This window comes from Mus caroli, chromosome 14 (assembly GCF_900094665.2).
Source record: "Mus caroli chromosome 14, CAROLI_EIJ_v1.1, whole genome shotgun sequence".
Classification (NCBI taxonomy): domain Eukaryota; kingdom Metazoa; phylum Chordata; class Mammalia; order Rodentia; family Muridae; genus Mus; species Mus caroli.
This window is the reverse complement of record NC_034583.1, coordinates 101,025,147-101,048,035: the sequence shown is the minus strand read 5'-3', so window position 1 is coordinate 101,048,035 and position 22,889 is coordinate 101,025,147. Positions and strand designations below refer to the sequence as shown.

Here is a 22,889-nt window from a genome sequence, read left to right as displayed (position 1 = left end):
AACTTTTCATAAATGTGTTTTTCGACTGTTTCATACATATGTAAAGTGCATTCTAATAATTGTGAATCCCCATCTTGTCTTATCACTTTTGTATCCTTATTCCTATCTTATATTACCTCCCATTTTATTTAGATAAACTGAAACTGAGCAGGTCTGTTTGTATGACTGTGGACTTGGAGCCATCCCATGGAGCTTGGGAGCCTTTCAATGAGTATGCAAGTGACAAAAAATATTTCCTCTTCCCCAGAAACCAATAGTAGACAGTAGTTCAGCAAGGAGAGATAGGGCTTTCTGTGGGTCTATCACTGATTCATAAGTGACCTTTTCATCTACATGACCTTCATGGGTAGTTCACACTAATGAACCTGAACATCAGTGAACAAACCATACAGAAATCCAATTATCTTGCTTTGAATTCCCGATACTATAAGATGAACTGGTAAATCACTTTTGGAAATTCAAGGAACTCACATTATTCCTTCCACTACTTGCAGTGTTTCTCCTGTCAATTCTATTTGGACAGCAGTAAGTAAGAGGAGCAAAGGAAAATTAAATCATGAGTTTCTGTTTCAGAGTCTACAATTCTCACATGTTAGTGTCAGTTCAATGATCTACCTTAACTCCCTATGTTAGTCTGGCTGCCTACAATCCATGATCCCATGATACTTGCATATTACAATTTATCTGGCTCTTTTAGGTTCTGGTTCTTTTTCCCATGGTGTATTCTCAGACCAAATCAGACTCCGCATGGCCAATCTGAATCATCTTCCCACTCCATCCCCCTTTTCCCCTGGTGAGCTGAAGTTTCTATCCTATTCTCTCTTCAACCCAGCCATTGGGTGGTGAACATCTATTGACAAGGCAGAGAGTCAATGATAAGTATTGTTTACACAAACATGAGACAGGAGATTCTTGACATATAAACAATACAATGATGTGTCTGCATGGGCATGGAAACAAGGTTATGAGGGCAGAGAAATCAGCATTTGAATAACTCAAGGATATCCTTTAAACAATGCACAAAACATTTTATCTACACAAATTACTATACTACATTGAACTGCCATGATGTTTCCTATAGATAATTCTGGTTGCCATAGTTATTAGTCCATGTTCCACATCATTGGAAAATTTATTTCATATTAAGATATAATTTATATCTCAGTAGAGCAGAATATGATGTAGAAACCTTGGAACTGGAATTATATATAGTCATAAGGCAACCCATTTTTACTCCTAGTACACATACATCCATCCTCTGAAACAGCAGAAATCACTCTTTTTTTTAAAATTTGGAAATATGATCTTTATTATTTATTTATTTAGGTATTTATTTCATTTACATTTCCAATGCTATCCCAAAAGTCCCCCACATGCTCCCCCACCCACCCACTCCCACTTCTTGGCCCTGGCATTCCCCTGTACTGAGGCATATAAAGTTTGCACGACCAATGGGCCTCTGAAATCACTCTTAACCACTGAGTCATCTATGTATTCTCCACTGGACAGTATAGAATAGTAACAGTTATCTTCTCGATAACAGTTATCTACTAGAAAGCTTTTGATTTAGGTTTATTTAATAGCCCCTTACTGAATAAGCTTTGACCATGGTTTTGGAAAGGAAACACAGCAAGGATGGGCGCAAATTGTCTACTAGCAGCATAAGAAATTAAGTTGATATTCATTTTGGCAACCAATGTCATATAAAACTTGTCAAATTTCTTGACTAATAATTTCTCTTTTTCCTCCTTTCCACACCACAGTGACCTATGAAATGACACTGTTTGCAACTGGGATACTATGTGGGCATAGTATATAAACAAATTATCTATAATGGTATTTTCAGAGGTTGAAATCAAAACATACATTTTCAATTCTAATAAATGGTTCATAATTGACTATATTTCTTCCAGGGAATTTTTAAAACTCTTAATAGCAATGGGTAACAACAACTGATGTGTACATTAGTACATACCTTAAAATTATTGGTACAAACTCTGTTTGGAGAAAAATATACATTGAAGAGCTGTTTTGAAGTGAAACTTAATCAGTAAAATTACAATTTAGTACAGTAGGTTCAACTGAGATAGCAATAGTCACAATGCACACAGTTCAAAATTATTTGCCCAGAGGCATCTGTACTTGTGAAGCTTGCCGTGGTTTGGGTTGTAACTCTTGAAACTCATAGCCAGACCTGTACTGCACCTGGGAAACCAAGCTGTGGTTTGGGTTGGTTGCTCTCCCGATTCATGGCCAGACTTCCTCGTCAATGCATCATTACTTTCAAATTTCACAGTGTCACTCTCCTAGGTTCTGCATCGCCTTGATTTTTAACTGGTAGAAAATAACAGAGAGGTTGGATTTACAATATCAGTATTATCTAAGGATATCGAGTATAGGAAAGAGAAGCCTCATGTAACACATAATCAGAAAAATTTATGAATCTTTAGAAAAGGTTGGTATTTTACTCCATGAGCGAGTATGTTTGCAGATCTCGCTGTGATACATCTGAGATGGAATTCTTTTGAAGAAGGTATATTAACTGGTTAGCAAACTTCCAGTGAAGTTAGCAGTTGCCTTCTTGCGTTTGACATGATTAAAACTCATGAGCAGTAATTCTAGATAACAAATAAGAACTGGGATACGTAATAGATTTATTTCTCAGTGTGTGCAGGGGTGGGGGTTGCCATGGTGTGCATGTAGAGGTGAAAGGATATTTAGGCACTGATTCTGAGACTGAACGGATGTCTTCATATCTTACAGTGAGTGGATTTATCAGTGAGTATTTTTACAGGCCATATGTCTGTTTTGCAGTTGTTGTTTTTGTTGTTGTTGTCATCATCACTTTTACTTCCTCAGTGAACAGACATACCCAAGTTTAACAAATGCATGGCTTGACCTGAACCAAGAAAGTGTCTATTTAAATATTCCTATGCTAGGCATGGAAAATTCTAGTAGATACACAATGTAGTCTTCTACAGGCTTGGATCTGGAAGGCTTCAGGTATAGCCTTTCTCTGTTAGCTTATGTCTAGAAATTTTTAGCCTCTGAGATTTACTATGGAATAAACTAACTCTCTCTGATCTCTGGCTGGCTGGTTCAAGCTCAGCTGTTGTGGCTCAAACTCCTCTCCAAGCTGACTTATTCAAATTCGTTTCTCTCTGCTTCTGACTCTATTGCTCTGCTTGGAAGAACTGCCTCTGATTGCCACAAACTCTACTACATGGATTGTATGAATGGGACAGAACTGAAACTGAACAAAACTGCTGGAATTCAACTGAGCTGAACTGTACTCAACTGAACTGCAAGGAACTGAAGTGAACTCTCCCTTCATTGCTCTTAGGTACCCTCTCATTCCTGACTGTTGGTTATATTCTATTTCTGACACATACTGTCACATCTCTTTCTTATTCATCACTTCTCTTCCCTGTCTACAAACTAAACTTACTTTCATTGCTTAGGATCCTAAGCAATGTGTGCTAAGGGTATGTCTGTAGTCTACTAACTAAATTTACCATCATTGCTTTGCGTCCTAATACAGACATCTATATTCCATCCAGAATGTTTAAAGGTGTAAACTAAGGGCATATCCTAATTCCAGCCAGAAGGATTAAAGGTAGGTCATCCAGCCTGATCCCACAGACCTAGAAGGCTTTTGGGTGTGATCCCTTGCCAGAACAGCCATGTTGCTGGATTAACATTCCTCCACATGATTCACCAAGGTTTATTTTGTATTTTCATTTCTTTTGCACTGAAAATACTGCCAAGACTATGCTGAAACCCTGACATCATCAGGGGTAGTTTTGTGGATGTTTCTATCAGTTTCTCAATTCTTCAATAGTTAACATCACATTTTTGCTCTAATTATAGAAAATAGTCTTCTCCTTTTTTGCCCTTAACACAACCCACTTTGTATCACAAACAGAATAATTTTTCTAAATAACATGTTTTTTTAGTCAACTCAAAATGACTTTGATAAATGCCCACTATTTTTCAACCATCACTAATTTCAAAAATTGATATAGACTTGTTCAGAAAGGCTTTATACATGTTAACACAAGAAAGCATGTTCACGTGTGAAGGTAATTTCGTTACTTTAGGTAAACCACTGAGTTCCCAATAGTCACATGGGTTACCTTCTTCACTATTGCTTCCAAATTGGGAAGGAAATGAGTCTTTGATGAGAGAATGTGGGGCGATGGACTGTGAGAAGAGGCCTGGGAAGGTTGTGCTGGGTTTGAACTCTCGGAATCCCAGAAGGGACAGTAGGAGCTTGGCTACTCCCTGCGCAGGACCCCTGTCATGTAGCCACATTCTCCCATAGAAAGAATTGTGCTAGTTAGTCACATAGGGGGAGTACCTGCAAGTGCCTCCACACAGAAATGATGCATCCCTAATATATCAGAACAAGTCAATAGGAAGCAGATGGCCTAGCCGGCCATCACTGGGAAGAGAGACTCCTTGGTATTGCAAACTTTATATGCTCCAGTGCAGGGAAATGCCAGGAAGTGGGAATGGGTGGGTAGGGGAGCAGGGCACGGGGAGGATATAGGGAACTTTCAGGATAGCATTTGGAATGTAAATAAAAAAATATCTAATAAAAAAAAGAGCCAGGCGTGGTGGCGCACACCTTTAATCCCAGCACTCGGGAGGCAGAGGCGGGGGGAGGGGGGGATTTCTGAGTTCGAGGCTAGCCTGGTCTACAGAGTGAGTTCCAAGACAGTCAGGGCTATACAGAGAAACCCTGCCTCAAAAAAAAAAAGGTGTGTGTGTGTGGGGAAGCACCAGCAGTCAGACCCCAACCCACCCCAAAACTGTATATAACATCTTATCCAGAAGGAATAATGGTGTGAGACCATCTGTCTTATAAGAGCTGTAACACTGCCTGGGAAGAGAAAGCTCGCCCAAAGCTTCTGCTAGTAGAAGATCCCCTTCTCTTCGCTTACTAGCCAGCCTAACATCAGTATCCAGGGCAGCAGCAGCAGCCCCAGAGCAGTGGTGGTAGCTGGAACACTTCCACTGGTCCAGGCCAATGATCTCCAAGGATAGTCTTCATCTCCGCTACACAGACCAGCAAGAGAAATCTATTTGAACAATTTTATCTTGCCTTTTATCTTTAATCATCAAGAAATGGTAAAATGCTGATGCATTTATAGACTTATTAATTTTTTTTGGTAATATTTATGTGTTTACTAGTAATTCCATTTCTCTGATAAATTATCTTTTTAAATTCACTTAGGTTTTTACTTGTTGAGCATAGATGATTCTTTTTTTTTTTTTTGAGACCGAGTTTCTCTGTGTAGCCCTGGCTGTTCTGGAACTCAATTTGTAGACCAGGCTGGCCTCGAACTCATAAATCTGCCTGCCTCTGCCTCCCAAGTGCTAGGATTAAAGGCGTGTGCCACCAAGCATGGCGAGCATATACACAAACATAAAAGGACCACACAAGCACAGGCATATGTCTACACACAGAGATCTGTTGATAGATGGATGTTAGGATGTATTTATACATTGTTTCTTCTTCTATAGTTATTTCTCCTGTCCTTTCCGAAAATGCCCCTTTTAAACACTGCTTTTGAGAGTGTAAAAAGGAGCTTACTGATAGAAAATAAATGTAGGCAGCTGTTGCAGGATATTTGGTCACATTGTGAATCCTTAAGGTGTATTATTATTTTTTTAATAATCTGTTTCTAATTGTGCTATGGCTCAGCATTAACACACACTTCTAATCCATGAGCTTTCTGTGTATTGCAAATGGGATTAAATAAAGTCAACCATAGGGCAGGAAACAAAAAGCAACCAGTTGACAGGGAGTAAATGTAGGAAAAAAATAAAACATAGTAAAAGGAAGTCAGGAGGACCAAAAGGGAGACACATAGTAAGTTGAAGGGAGGGACGCTCAGTTTGAGGGATTTTTGAGATGGCACGGAAAAGAGAATTTCCCTCACGGATATCAGCAGTGTGCTTTCTCAAATTCTTTGAGCTCCCGAGTCCTCATTGGTAAAAAGGATGACGTTTTGTTAAAACCAAACATAAACTAAATTGAAAAAAAAAAAAAAAAAAAAGGATGCAGTCAATGGACTATTTGGGTTTAACTCAGTCTGAGAAGGAAGGAAGGAGAAAAGAATGGGGCATCAAAGGCCAGGTAATATGTAGATAAGAGTTTTGTAAAACATCCTAAAGATGCAGGTTCACATATTACAAAGACTTCAATTAATAATAAAAAAAAGAGTAATTTTCAAATGATAATAATAATGGGAAATGGAGAAATATGGAAATATTAAAAGCTCAAACATTCTAATAAAACGTGCACACAATTCAACTGAGCTTTATAACCCTTTAAAAAACAATGATAGTCTGAGACAAATCATCACTCTGCTGAGAGAAACAAAGTGATGAACTGGAAATCTGTATGCAACAAAAATCCCTTCATAATTTCAAGTTGACATGCATGTTTAGTCAAATGAAATATATTTAAAAATAAAACAAAACACAAAACTCAGTTAAAGTTATAAATATTGGTCATTCTAGGGTAAAAAAAAATATTTCCATAATGAAATACAAACAAGTAAGAAAGAATGAGAAAAGGTTGTGGAAAAGTTATGAAAGAAAGACTATATTCCTTTATAAAGTAGAGACATAAGGTCTTTTTATTTCACTCTAATAAACAATATCACATTCTAATCAACAACAGCTAATTTAAGATAGACACTGTGGGAAAAATATGTGCAAAAATTTACCATTAGTAAAAATTTAATTCATTAATATTGACTTTTTATTTCTTAAATTATATTGTCATTAATTCAATAATATTTTAATGTGATGAAATGTTTTATAAAATAATACATTAATTTAAATATGTAGAAAAAATTTCAAAAATCAAAAATTAATTGCAAACTATTAATAAACATTAAAAATGAAATAATTATGTTTTCCTGATGACACAGAATCAAAGATTGAAATAGAGTAAATTAATAAATTAAGATTTTGTCGACATAGGATAAAAAAAAAGAAAAATGAAAACCTGAAAATAAATGGATATTAAAAATACAACACAAGAATGCAAGAAAGACACATTAAAAGCTGACCAGCAAGGGGATCCTATAATGTAACTTTTACTCAACATTTGCAATTGTCTTCTTGTAGGATTACTGCTGAGTAAACTCACAAGTTTTACTTCTTTTTGAACTCTGGCTTACTGAATCAACTCACCTGTTCTGGCCCAAACTTCTCTCCAAGCTGAATGATTCAAACTGGCTTTTTTCAGCTTCTGCCTGATTTTGCTCTGCTTGGCCTCATAACAACTTGGGCAATATCATCTAATCTTCAGGTTCTTTCTCGTTATTTGGCTCATTCTGGCTTCATTGTGTCTAGCTCATTCTCTCTGCAACTTATATCTTTAAAAGTTCTGTCTTGTTCAGAAAAAAGTGTCATATATACATACTGCATCCCCTTTTCTTTCCCGGCACTGGTCTTAGTCTCTCATTTCTGTACTGTTCTTATGAGAATTGGGCATATACCATCTCTGCCTCATTCTGTCCAAACCTTTTCTGGCCCATCAGTTTGTCTGACCCTCTATTAGATGTCACTTAAAACATGGCTGCTTCCCTCTACAAACTAAACTTATTTTCATTGCTAGGATTTAAAGGTGTATACTAATGGATTATCTATACTCCAGCCAGCCAGATGATACTATAGTTTAGGACACACCTGAATTCCATGAAAATTATATCAATTTATAAAGCCTTTGGATATAATCTCTTGCCAGAGAGTCCATGTTGTTAGATTAAAATTTCTCTGCAAAGTTGATAAGTTATAAACATCTATGGTAAAAAAATAAAACATTCAAGAGCATAAGTAAAGTATTAAATGATAGAAATATTGTATCTGTTGTATCGCTCATTTTTGTTCCTTTGTGTAATCTCATTCTTTATTTCTCTTTTTAATTTACTGTGGACCAGTAAATTAAAAAGAGATCATTTTAGAGTTCTTGATTCTTTGAATTGCTTTGGTTTTTTTTAAGTGAATTAATATCTATTCTTTCTTTTATTTCTTTCTGTTTACTGGATTTCTGCTGAGTGTGTTCCTGTTTCTACAATTTTTGATTTAAGCATTTAGCTTTACAAACTTTGAGAGAAGATATCAGAAATGTTATTTATAAAATAATCAATTTCAAATTTAAATGTTAAGGTGAAATTTGAGAGAAAAGCATAACTAGATAAAATTTTTCACCATAGAGTATACAAGTAGGCACAAAATTCAACATGTTGGTATTTGAAGTGTGTTATATGAAGTCAAATTAATTAATGTAGCAAAATGCAGGCACCAGCATACGAGGTTGCTGTACTCAGTACTCTTAGAAATCATTTTATGAAAATATAGATATTTGTAGAGAATAGACACTGAGATTAGTGTGGAAGTTAACAGATGTCTAGAATTAGATCATAAGTTTTATACGATAACTTTCCTGACGAAGCAGCATCCAGGTAGACTATCCAAAGATATAAACTGAATGTTTTTAATTTTCTATAACTTACATATACAAAATATTATAAAAGAAGACACAAGAAATTGAAAAGAAGGTGAGGTCTAAATATATTCATGTATTGATAAGAAAACTTGAATACTTCTAATATAAAATACATCTATATGCAATTTATTCATAAAGTGATAAGTTAAATTGACTTTTATAAAATAAAGTAATAAAATTGCTAAATTCAGGATTTGTGTTTCTATTGCACAAACAAATGGAAAAATAAAAATGGCTGGGCAGTGGTGGTGTCTGCCTTTAATATCTGCACTTGGAAGGCAGAGACAGGTGGAATTCTGAGTTCAAGACCAGCCTGATCTAAAGACTGAGTGCCAGGACAGCCAGGACTACACAGAGAAACCCTGTCTCAAAAAAACAAAATAATAAAAATAATAATAACAATAAAAATAATAATATCAGTATTGTTATCACTGAAACCTTTATATGTAAATAAACATATAAATATATATGCATATTATACATATATAGACACACATATAAATTTTGCATTTTGTTTCAAACAGTCTACTATGGAACAGAATGACTAAATGTAATAATAAATTTGTAGTACTACTGTTTATAATATTTTGTGATAAAATTCAGTTTGAAAAATAAATGTATAACCAACTAAATTTCCAAAATAATACATGTATAAACATGGAAAATAATAAAGGCATATATAATTATTTAGTCTATCTATATAACATCATGTGAGTGAAGTAACTTAGATCCAAGAGAACATACATGGTATGTACTCACTAATAATTGAGATTAGCCACAAAAAAAAAAAAAATACAGAATACCCACGATAGGATCCACAGACCTTAAAACAGTTAACAAACTGAATGGCCTAAGTGAGGATGCCTCAATCCCACTTGGGAGGGAGAAGAAGAAATCACAGGAAGGGGGGAAGGAGGGAGGGACTGGGGTTGGAAAGGGACAGGAAAGGAAAGAGGGGAGCATGATCAGGTATTGGGTAGAGGGAACAAGACTGAAGCACTGAGGTCCAGCAGAAAGAATGGAAAGAGTCAGCCTCTGGAGGTAGAAGGTTGGGGGACCCTCTAGAATGTACTAGAGGCCTGGGTGAGAGACTCTCAGGAAACAAGGGAAAGGACCTTAGATGAAATGCCCTACAGTGGGGAGAGGGAACTTGTAGAGCCCACCTCCACCAGAAAGACAGGACATCAAATGAGGGAGGGGGTTGCCATCCAACAGTCAAACCTCTCATCCATAATTGCTCCTGTCTGAAAAAAACTGCAGGGAAGGAAATGGAGGAGAGTCTGCGGAAAAGAAGGTCCAGAGACAGGCTCAAAGAGGGATCCAGCTCAAGGGGAGGTCCCAAGACCTGACACTGTTACTGAGGCTATGGAGCACTTACAAAAAGGGACCTATCATGACTGCCCTCTGAAAGACCTAACAAGCAGCTGAAAGAGTCAGGTGCAGATATTTGCACCCAACCAATGGACAGAAGCTGCTGACCCCTGTGGTTGAATGAGGGAAAAGCTGGAAGAAGCTGAGGAGGGGGGTGACCCTGTAGGATGACCAGCAGTCTCAATTAACCTGGACCCCTGAGATCTCTCAGACACTGGACCACCAAGTAGGCAGCATACACCAGCTGATATGAGGCCCCCAACACACATACAGCAAAGGACGGCTGGGTCTGCATCCAGACACAGAAGATACACCTAACCCTCAAGAGACTGGAGGCCCCAGGGAGTTTAGAGGTCAGGTGGGGTGGGGGTAGGCAGGAACTGGAAGGTGATATGGGAAATGGAACAGTCAGAGGGTAAACCAGGAGGGGAATAGAATGTGGTGTACAAAACAAACAAACAAACAAACAAATGATAAATTATATTTAAAGATAATCATGACTTTACTAAGGTGAAAAAGTGAATTAAAAAATACAAAGAACCTTACTTATCTGTAATGATTTTACACTTTATGATAAATTCAGATCATGTCTTTTAACACTTACCCTCAGATATAATCATAGCCACATAGATGTGTTCTGGTAAGTGGAATGAATGACGAGATTTTTATAATTTTATTATACTTTTTTCCCTTTCTTTTCTCCTTAAAATTGGATTTATATTCTCTAGATAATAAACCTTTGGATATTTTTGTTCTTTTGGAAAGATTATCAGGATTACAATAGTAGCCACGTCTACATGTTATTGTAACTGTATTTCAAGCCAAAGAGGTGATGGACTAGAGGCAGGAAGACCTTTATGGCACCATTTGATACTTTAGAAGATAGTATATGTGGTATATTTTCTCACAGGACTGCCTTAGAAGCCATGTTTGTCTTTTTGTCTTTGCCCTTCTATCTGTGTCTGATTCTTTTTCCATTCCAATACTCTTAGCTTTGATATGTACTTAAATTATTTTTACTTACTCAAATCTCTTCAGTATTTCCTGTCCAGGGTTCTCAGTTAGAATGACACTATAATGTTTTAAAACAACTCCCAAATTCTTGTTGATATCCTATTTCAAAGAAAGAATGTATTCTTGTCTTCAAAACTACATTAGTAAGCTAATTTGGTGATTTTCTGCCACACATTATTGGCTAAAAATGTTAGTTCATAGAAAATACCATAACATTTAAATGATCCCTCTATTCATTTTTACAGTGTGAAGATTTCATTCCAGTTAGATTATCACCAGCAAGTGAAATGCCACTCAGTTTTGTTCATAAAGGTATTTGCCATTTCTGTATTATGTTGAAGTCCAAAATAACTTAAAATTAGGCTAATGAATAAACTTGCAATGTTATCTGGCTTATATATTTGTATGTATGTATGTATATATATATACATATATATATGTGTGTCTATATACACATATATATGTTTATACATGTGTGTATACATATATATGTTTATCTGCATTTGGGGGAAGGGTGTTTTCACACAAGAAAGAGATGCTATCATTCTGTCTACCAAAATTTCTTTCTTACTAATGGCAGTGCTAAGTAGTATTCAGTGAGAAGTAAAAGAAACTGGTCCCCATTTGATAGCCTCTTAACACATGGACCATGCAGTTTACAGTAACAAAGTGGACATTTTTAACACAAATAGCTCCTAGCTATGATTCAGAATGAAAATTTTCCTTAGATGGCTCTATAGAAACCTGTTTGAACAAGCTGTCATATCATTTACAAACCCACCAGCCACTTTTTATGAGCTTCAGTTGCTCTTTATGACTGCAATAAAGAGAGAGTAGAGGCCATGTGTATATCCAATGAGCCCCAAAGCAAGCATCCTAACACATGATGTGTAATGAGATCTTTGAATGTTCTTTCCCTTCAGATGCCCTGTTGCTCTCTTAACACATTTTTTCATAACCATTTCATTGTAACAATAATAATAAAGGATTCTGAAGGATATATGAAGTATGTTCAGCAGTCATCTCTGTTAGTCTAATAATTTTCAAATTATTATCTATACTATGAAAATCAATTTGTAAATCAAATGGAAACTAAAATTTCTAGTAATTCACACATATAATGTAATATAATTTTGTGATATATTTAACTGATAATGTATTTTTCATTGTACCATACCAATTTGATTTTTTTGAAATACACATTTTAAAATTGTTAGAACAACTGAAAATATTTATTTTATTTTATTTTTTAAATTTTATTTAACCTTATCAATACAATCCAGATTTTATCCTCCTCCTGGTCCACCATCTGACTGCTTCACATCCCATATCATCTCCACCCCTGTCTCCAAGAGGATTCCCCACACCAACACTCACCCCACCAGACATCCCTACTCCCTGAGCCCCAAGTCTTTCAAGGGTTAGGTGCATCTTCTCTGAGTCCAGACCAGGAAGTCCTCTGCTGTGTATGTGTTGGGTGCCTCATATCAGCTGGTGTATGCTGCCTGGTTGGTGGTGAAGTATCTGAGAGATCTTGGGGTCCAGGTTAATTGAGACTGCTGGTCCTCCTACATGATCCTCCTCCTCCTCAGCTTCTTCCAAAATTTCCCTAATTCAACCACAGAAGTCAGCAGCTCCATTAGTTCGGTGTAGATAATGGCATCAGACTCTTTTTTTCCTATTTATTTATTATACATTCCAGATTTTATTCCCCTCCCAGTTTACTCTTTGTCTGTTCCACATCCCATACCTCCTCCCTGTCCTTCTGTCTCAATGAGGATGTCACCACCACCACCCACCACCCACCCCACCAGACCTCTAAACTACCTGGGGCTTCGAGTCTCTTGAGGGTTAGGTGTATCTTCTCTGACTGAACCCAGACCCAGCAGTCCTCTGCTGTATATGTGTCAGGGGCCTCCTATATGCTAGTGTGTGCTGCCTGGTTGCTGGCCCAGCTTTCTTTTCAGGGGGTGGTAATATCCATTTGTGAGTGAGTACATACCATGCATATCCTTTTGGGTCTAAGTTATCTCACTCAGGATATTTTCTAGTCCCATCCATTTGCCTGCAAAACTGAATAGTATTCCCTTATGTAAATGAGCCACATTTTCTGTATCCATTTAAGGCACCATACTTCCCATTATTAAAAGGAGTTTAAAAATCAACTCTGTGAGTGAGGTAACCCAATCACAAAAGAACTCACATGATATGTACTCACTGATAAGTGGATATTAGCCCAGAAACTTAGAATACCCAAGCTATAAGATACAATTTGCTAAACACATGAAACTCAGGAAGAATGAAGACCAAAATGTGGACACTTTGCCCCTTCTTAGAATTGGGAACAAAACACCCATGGAAGGAGTTACAGAGACAAAGTTTGGAGCTGAGACAAAAGGATGGACCATCTAGAGACTGCCATATCCAGGGATCCATCCCATAATCAGCTTCCAAACGCTGACACCATTGCATACACTAGCAAGATTTTGCTGAAAGGACCCTGATATAGCTGTCTCTTGTGAGACTATGCAGGGGCCTAGCAAACACAGAAGTGGATGCTCACAGTCAGCTATTGGATGGATCACAGGGCTCCCAGTGAAGGAGCTAGAGAAAGTACCCAAAGAGCTAAAGGTGTCTGTAACCCTATAGGTGCAACAACAATATGAACTAACCAGTACCCCGGGAGCTTGTGTCTCTAGCTGCATATGTATCAGAAGATGGCCTAGTAGGCCATCACTGGAAAGAGAGGCCCATTGGTCGTGAAAACTTTATATGCCTCAGTACAGAGGAACACCAGGGCCAAGAAGTGGGAGTGGGTGGGTAGGGGAGTGGGGGGGGGTATGGGGGACTTTTGGGATAGCACTGGAAATATAAATGAGGAAAATACCTAATTAAAAAAATCAGCTCTGTTAATCACATTTTAGTGTAAGATGATTTTGTGATATTATCTTTGTAAATAAAATTGTTCTAAGAATAGATAAGCATCAGTGAATGAATATTGATGATGCACTTTGCAGGTAGTGATCAAGAGTAATAGGCATATGATAGAATTAAATTCTGATACCCACCGGATAAACAACCAGGACAGTCTCTTCAAAATCGACTGGATTTTGGTAGTCATCTAAGAATTGTTCATAGGTAAATCCCATCACAATAATAAATGTATGCAGAGAAAGAGTTTGTCTTCTTTGTTAGTCTCTCCACAAGCCTTACCATAAATTAGGAACCCAATACAAATGTCTACACTAGGTGGAATTTGTACATACTTTAACTGAGAATCAAAGTCAAGATTTAGATATTCTTTTGAAAGCAAGGGTGAATACCAGTTATGCTTTCTGTACTAAGGAAAGTAATTAGATTAGTAAAGATTTTTTAGAAGACACAATGAGGAGCCTACTTTTAGAATAATTCATGTATAACCTCAATTATTTCTTGAAAAGGAAAGAAAATCCCTTGTAGTCATCAGGAATTAGAGACGATATCGACAGGTTTTTAAAATTGTGTTATTATTGTTGTTGTTCGATAGCTTTCTTAATTTAGTAGTCAGTGGAAGCCAAAATTAGGACTTAAAAGCTGGTTTTAAACACATGGAATTAGTTGTATCTTCAGGTTTTGTAATACATACATACTCATGTATCTATATAGATATACACATACACATGCACATGCACACGCACATGCACATGCACATGCACATGCACATGCACATGCACATGCACATGCATATGCATATGCATATACATATACATATACATATACATATACATATACATATACATATACATATACATATACATGTGCAACTTGGTCTTCATGTGTGTCCAGAACAAGAGGACATGTATGTATATGTATATGTATATGTATATTAGTATATGTATATTAGTATATGTATATGTATATGTATAATGTATGCATACATATATGTATATATGCATCTGTGTGTGTATTCTTTTTACTTCATGATGTGTATGTGTTTATGTTTGAGGCCTAAATCTTTTCAAATTTCAGGTTTTTAATTCACAAATAATTCTTTTATTAATAATGATATTAATTATACACACACACACACACATATATATATGTGTGTGTGTGTGTGTGTGTGTGCCTCCTCCCTCCCAGTCCTTCCCCCTCCCCACACCTATCTATTCATTTCTCATCCCTCTTCAAGGAACAGGAGACCTCCCATGGATATCTTCAGCCTTGGTATATCAAAATGCAGTAGGATTTAAATATTTTCTTCTGTGGAGGCTAGATCAGGCAGCCTAATGGGGGAAAGTGTGCCATAGGCAGGCATTAGAGTCCCAGACAGTCCTTGCTTCCATGGTTATGAGTCACACATGAAGACCAAGCTGTAAAGCTCTTAGATATGTGCAGAGGGCCTAGGACAGTTCCTTGCATGCTCTCTGATTGACAGATCAATCTCTGTGAGCTCCAATGGGCCCAAGTTGGTTGATTCTGTAGGTTTTCTTTTGGTGTCTTGAGGCCTAATTTTGATATCTTGCCTTCCTCAGATACTCTCAACCTTAAATAGTTGAGACAGGGTCTGATTGGCCTGACCAACCTGATCCCCCAAGTTCTTCCTCCAAGGTCTTAACGCTGTAAGGTTAATGTATCCTAATGCTAGCTACATCTACAGATGTAGATGTTTTTGATGTGTGCACTCTGCCTCTTAATCCATGTTTGTACCACAGATAGATAACTGACTGAACCATCATCCCAGGCACTTTAATAACATGCATTTTCATAGGTACTGGAAGACATTCTTACATTTATAAATCTGAGTAATATCTCTATCACAAATAGCTTTCTATATCCTGTAAATCAACTTCTTTACAGTAACCAGTTTTTATTTTATTTTGATATATAAAGTTTGATGATATATTACATTGTCTTTCTATATTTTGTATTTATGCCATTAAAAAGAAAAATAATACTAGCAGTATCAGAAAGAAAATTAAAAGGATATGTGTTAGGAAACAGAAATAATAGCTAACATTTAATAACGCTTTACCAGTTTGTTTTAAAATTAATTTGAATAAGTTTTTATACTTTAATAATTTTTTTTTAAAGTTTGGGCTGCTAAAATGGCTCAACTGTTAGGAGCAGTGACTTCTTTCCAAGAAGACTAGGATGGATTTCTAGTTTTCATATAAAGGCTCATAACAATCTAGAACTCCAAATATAGGAGATGTGATGTGCTCTATAGCTTCCATGGGTACTGAGCACATTTGATATTAAATATACTTTCAAGCAAAATATCCATATACAAAAAATGAAAATAAATATTTAAGAAAGAAAAAAGTTCTAAATTTTGAAATGATTAAGTAAATATTTTATTATTATGGTTTGTGTAAGTGGATGTGTTCAATGCAGTAAGATGTAAATCACTCGTGTTAAGTAAATATATTGATAAAACAGGGGAATGACAGGGCTAGGAAGCGGCAGTGGGTGGTTTGTGGAGCAGGGCAAGGGGAGGGTATAGGGGACTTTCAGGATAGCATTTGAAATGTAAATGAAGAAAATATCTCATAAAAAAACGAAATCACTAATAGAGATTACCATTATGAACTGAATTTAAATTTATAATCACCTAAGATGAGGAGAAAATTGTCTAACTGAAGACAATATTTAATATTTCAAGTAACATAAAAAGTAAATATACCAAATATAAATCCATTTAATGACATTATTCCTTCTAAATATCTAGAAAACAACTGATAAATAATTAATATAATGGAGCTTTGACACACTAGTGTAGACCAGCTAAGAAATATGAACTCAGGTCTTCATTTATCAGAACTCAAGATATCTTTGTACAGAGGCATAGATACTGGTCCCCAACTTCATCAATAGTTACAGAAAACATTTTTTTTTGTTTTGTTTTTGTTTTTGTTTTTTCGAGACAGGGTTTCTCTATATAGCCCTGGCTGTCTCACTTTGTAGACCAGGCTGCCTCAAACTCAGAAATCCGCCTGCCTCTGCCTCCTGAGTTGTAGAATTAAAGGCGTGCGCCACCACACCAGGCCACAGAAAACATTTTTAATGGAAATTGGTAGTTAAGTAGACCTTAACATCTCCTTAACAAATGTGGTTATTATTCACATTAAAGTCAAGCTTCTTTCCAAATACTAATATGTTGCAACATACTATTATTTTGTTTTGGTAGGGAAGTGATTATAAATAAGATGGTGAGCCAGTGGCAGCCATTTAGAAAAATAACCTAATTCTTGGGAATTTAGGATTATATTTTCTAAGCCTTCCCACGATTTTTTTCTTATGAGCTGCACATTTCAGATCATTTGTTACTTTAAAGTAGAAAGCCCCAGAGACAGCTTCTTATGAATACTTCTGGAAAGATCCTGGAGGTCAAAAAAGTGATTTAACCTCAAAGATCAGCCAAAATTCTGTAGAGTGCAGAAGAAGAAAAACATAATTTAATTTCTAGGACATTCAGCAGCTAGGGACTTCAACAGCTATAGGCCAACACATGATTTGTGTTGTAATAACCAGTCATGACAGACACATATTTTTAAAACTACATTTAGAAGTGCTTCATATACAATCTTTTAAATATGCTCTATAGATACTTTTGCTCCAATTTTGTTGTATGAACACACATATTCCCCAAAATAGTGGTTGAATGTTTTATAAAGAAAAGTTACATTTAATTAAAGTTACATTTAATTAAGCAGTTGACAAAAAATTTAAATTAAAAGAGAATTATAATAACACAACGTGGTAAGGATTTCAGTCTTGACATTTTCCCTTACATCACAGATCTTACATTGTTGATGTATATATCTGAGAAGCACCATTTATGTATTAGATAATGGCTGATCTTGTATTTATATAGCAGGCTATAGATATTCATTTGCTGAAAAGGACCAACTCTTCACTTGTTCTGTGATTTAACTAAAAGCCAGATAAAGCTTGGAATTTCTACCAATATTTTCTCTATGTATCCTTTTCTTGGTATCAAAATTGTGGCTGGGATTACATAGGAACTTAATCTTAGTTTTTCATTTAAAAATTGCTTATATAAAGTTGGTTACCCTTTAGTTGATGAATTCTATTTCACGCCTGAAGGAACAAAGAATAAATTGTTAAGGCATTTTCCTGTAGCTTTCACAATTACATGTTACATATACCACAAAATGTCCCTGAAGTTTTCTAGTGATCGTTTTAAACCTTGAAATCACTTTCCATTCCAGGAATAGGTGACCCTCACAGACATACCTCTGAACACTAAGGTAACCCCTTATGTTGGGGCAATTCCACAGTGACAGAAAGTGATACTATCCCCTACAAATGTGGAAGCATGTGAGACTATACCACAAGAACCATTCAATAGTCAACCAAGCAGAACTCTGGAGCTAGTCCGAAGAATCAAGAAGGGGAAAGTCACCATAAGTGATGATGTTCTGCCACAAGGTTTGTAAACTCTGTCTTTAGTACCCAGGAGTGCTTTTTCTTCCACACCAGGCTCGTGAATGCTCCCCTTCCAGACTCACTCTCAGAATTCAATGTTTCCCCAGAAGAAGAGAGGAAGATAACTCGATAAAGAATGAGGAAATAGTTCACAGCTTCATGCTTGATCTAAACCTTCCATTCATGTCAGCATTCCAGTGATTGGCTGAGATACTTGATTCTATCCAGATTCCAATATGGCCATATTTATTAAATATGTTTCTACATTTCCTCCATTTTTTCTTTTGAATGGCTAGATTCAATTTATTTCCCCTGCTTCATGTCAATCCATTGAACACCAGCTTTGCTAGCATGAGTATTACTTTGCCTGTTGGCTACAGCTGAATTCTGTTGAGGTGATTTTTTTTTTTTTTTTTTTTTTTTTTTTTTTGTGCACCGTCTAAAGATTGACTTTTTATTATTCAGGTGCTAATTTTTTTTCTTACCCACAGAGATCTGATGTTTCAGCACTTGCATCACAGTTTGTAAACATTCACTCTCTTACCTTCTGATTGGTTTTAATAAAAACCCTGCTACCCTGAAGCAGAGCAAGAGAGGCTAGACAGGACTTCTGTAGAGAGATTGAATTGTAGGATAGAGTCAGGTTGGGAGAAGTTTCACCAGCTTGACATGGAGGGAAAAGCAGGCCCTGGTACTAGAGACTGAGAGGTCCCAAGCCTTGTGGCTAAACTTAGAATAGATTAATGAGTTAATAAGTTACAAGGTAATTGGAAAGATGCCTAGTTATAGGGCTTAGGCATTCATAAATAAATATAAGTCTCTTTCTCAGTATTCAGAGCTGGGGCAGGCATAGAAAGGCTTTAGGGTTACAGAGTTCAGTGTCAAGAAATTTTTTGTTTGACTCTGAGTTATAAAGCTGAAATATATTGCTTCAGTGAATATATTATTTTGCCTTTAGCAAATTTAAGCATGTAAACGCCTTGGTTTTTATAAAAAATGAAATGAAATGAAATTCTTGTTTGCTTACAGCTAGCGTGCTTGTTGAGTGGCTTATAGTATGTCACTGTTCAACAATCACCATATAATATGATTATATACAGAATTTTATTAATTATGACCAAGTACCAAGACAATACTTTGGCTAATACATGGCTGGCAGCAAAGCAATTATTGCCAACAGTTTATGATGATTTATGCTTTGCATGTTTATCTTTGTTGAGATAAAAAATGAATTAATACCAAAGTACTTATCAAAACATGAAAACTCAAAATATCTTTCCTTAAGAACTACTAATTTTAAATTTTTCATGATCAAAATAAACCAGCTTTAGAGAACCATAGATCGCCCCTGAGTTAGTGGTTGGCTCATGATCATGCCAACCACTGTAATTTGAACTTGTGTGTTATATGAGGAAATGTGTATTTTTTATGTGAATGTTGAGAATAACCAAAGAGTGAATGCAGTGACAGGTGCTAATTATTACAGTCCATGCATAAGTATACAAAGAATGAAAACAAATTTTCAGTGAAAGAAACTGAAATGTGAAACTAAATGTACAAGTCACTGTTGTTAAAACAACTGAGACTTAAAAACAAAATCCTACAGGGTCAATAAAGCTAAGAAATATTGCTGTTTTTATAATCCAACACAGCTTTCAAATACATGCCAATAAGGACTGTTTTGTTGCTGTTAAATAGGTGATTAAGATATCTCAATCTGTGGAACTATGAGCAAGAAATGACGTTTTAAAAAGTTTCTCCCAGTGATGTTGTAATATGAGCACTAGTTCTTTAAAGCCGACAAAGGAACTGAAGAATCTCATATTCCTTCCATAGCCACTGCTGGCAGAAAGGCCAAAGGCTTCTCAGAGAAATCTCTATCTAGTACAATGTATGCTTTTAGTATGCCTTTGCATATATGACAATGTGCTTACAGTCATCTAACTGAGTAGCACAATTTCCACCTGTGACAATTTGCATGCTTAATACGAAAGGGAATTTTATACTATAGGTAACCCTAGAAGGGAATGTTATACTATAGGTAGCCCTGAATCCACTATTCAGTCTTCATCTTTACTCCAAGTTGGGTAACAGTAAATATTTTTCATTTTCTTCAATCCATTTACCTTTTTGATGACTTAAACATGTTCATATTAATTAAAATGATAAAAAGACTTATATATTGTTTTTCTTGCTTTGCATAAATAATAACATGATATATAAAAATGTATGTGCATTGCTTTTGTTTTTTTTTTGGTTTTTTTTTGTTTTTTTTTTTGGAGACAGAGTTTTTCTGAGGAAATTTTGCTGCACTTGAAAATATGATATAGACCACGCTGGCCTAGAAATCACAGTGATCTTCCTGGGTCTGTTTTTAGAGGGGTTATGGATCTATGCCATTCCTGCTGTGTTTTTAATAAGTCATTGCTATGTCATAGGCTGGGCTGCAATTTCCAATTGGGCCCTAGTAGGATAACAGGAATATGCCATCATACACATCTATAAATATAATTTTTACCACTATATAGATAAATATTAATAAAATAATTCCATCTGATTTCTATAAGTGTTTTTCTTAAATAAATAGTCTTAATATGAACTGTTTCTCATGTGAACAGCCTAAGAATATATTCATAGATAGTGGATACTTTGCCATTAAGAACAGATAAACATATGATTTTATTTCTGGAGATTGATGTCTGGAGATTATGCCATTTTAAAATATGAAATGTCATAAGCACTATGAGAATGACAGTTCATTTTGAGATTAAAATTATGAGTTCCTAGAAATATCAGGTGTTTGTATTTGTTAGTTCTTATGGGATAGAAATTCATGGGTATGGAATGTTCTCTTCCTTTGAGGGTTGAAAAGTGTACAAGTCATAACAGATAAGAGATGGGTAAAATGGCATGTAGCAGCTACGTTTAGAAAATAAACATAATATAAAAATATTTTATCTTCTATAGTTAACAGCATCTAATTATCATGAACCACATATAAGAGAGTATTTATATTCCCTCAGTGCTCACATTGTGAGGAACTGTAGAAAATATTTTTTAATTGAAAGATATGATTAAAACCTTGCAATTTTCAAGAGGTTTTTCTTTAAGAGTATTAACCTTTTTGGCAAAAGGATATTCTGAGTCAATAAGCTAGAACTTCTGTTTTGATTGAGTTCCAGGACGTGATATTGTATCAATGTTTAACAACATCTGTGTATGAAGCCACACATTCAAATTTCATTTTATCCTTTTTAAATAGCTTTCTGTATAATTCTAACCTTGTCTATATAACCTTTAAAGAATTGAAGTGACAGATGACTTTATTGCAGCCTTTTTTTGTGTGTGTGGAGAAGCAGCCTGTATGTCTACCCACCCTTAGAAAGGGGACCAATACTCACAACAGTTCAATGTAATATTGCAATAAAGCCCAACTCTATGAACCAATGAGTTTTAATAACAGTGGGAGTGTGGGAGAGTTCACTTCCAAGGCGAAGGTAGAATGAGCAGCAGCTGCTTCAGTGTAAAAAAAAAAAATTCACCTTGGGAGCTTCAAAACTAGAGCTTTTTGTGTACTTCCAAGCAGCTCAACCTTTGACCTATCCCCTTTGACCTTAGTTCAGCTGGTTAGAGTCTCCTTCCCCAGAAGCCTTGTTATACAACTCAAGAATCCTCCAGGTTTCTGTTGTTTTAGATACATAGCTTTCTGTTGACCTCCTGAGACTCATACACACTTGCATCCATGTAAATGCACAATGGGATTCAGAAAATAATTACTATTCACTTATGGCATGTATGAGATGCTAATAATGTCTTTAGAAGGAAATAATATGAAGTTTGTGATAATAAATTATAAGAAAATTTTTAAGGTTCTGAGAATAAATTGTAATTAGTACAGAAATTTAAAATTCTTTACTCAGCTTGGAAGATAATTGGATGAGGTGAAAGTAAAATAATTATTTCATTTTGAAGAAGTGAAGAAAAATTGAAAGTTGTAATTTATTCTTCCCTCGTACAATACATTTCAACTGCAGCTTATCCTCCTTGTACTCTTCTTCCCACTTCCTCTCTTCCCAGATCCACTCTTCTGTCCTATCTCCCCAGAATAGACAGGACTCCTAAGGACATCAAGGAAATCCAACATAACAGGATGCGGTAAGATTAGTTACAAAGCTTCACATAAAGGTGGGGAGAGGCAACCTAGTAGGAGAAAAAGGATATGAGTAACAGGCAAAAGATTCAGAGACATGCCAAATCACACTGTCAGGAGTCCTCCAAAAACATCAATCCAGCAACTATACCATGTAGGAACAGAATCTAGCACAGACCCATGTAGACTCCACACTTGTCACTTGAATCTTCCTGAACTCTCTGATCCCTGCTTAGTTGATTCTGTGTGACATGTTCTGGTATCCTCAACCCTTCTGACTTCCCTAATTCTTCCTCTTGCTCTTCTTGAGGTTCTCTGAGCTCCAAATGAAGGGACCCAATGGAGACTTCCAGCCTAGATGCTTTCCCTGCCCAAGGTTTGGCTGTAAGTCTCTGC

At 36.0% G+C, this 22,889-nt stretch overlaps 1 long non-coding RNA gene across 2 annotated transcripts in view; it reads left to right on the top strand.

Moving 5' to 3' along the window:
- LOC115029219 overlaps window positions 1-22,538 on the top strand; it is a 47,321-nt gene extending 24,783 nt beyond the window's left edge. For both annotated transcript variants that reach the window (XR_003834778.1, XR_003834777.1), the window contains exons 4-6: window positions 3,193-3,343; window positions 11,161-11,227; window positions 22,421-22,538. This is a non-coding gene — a long non-coding RNA (uncharacterized LOC115029219). The remainder of the gene's footprint in view (window positions 1-3,192; window positions 3,344-11,160; window positions 11,228-22,420) is intronic.
- The last annotated feature ends 351 nt before the right edge of the window (window positions 22,539-22,889 follow it).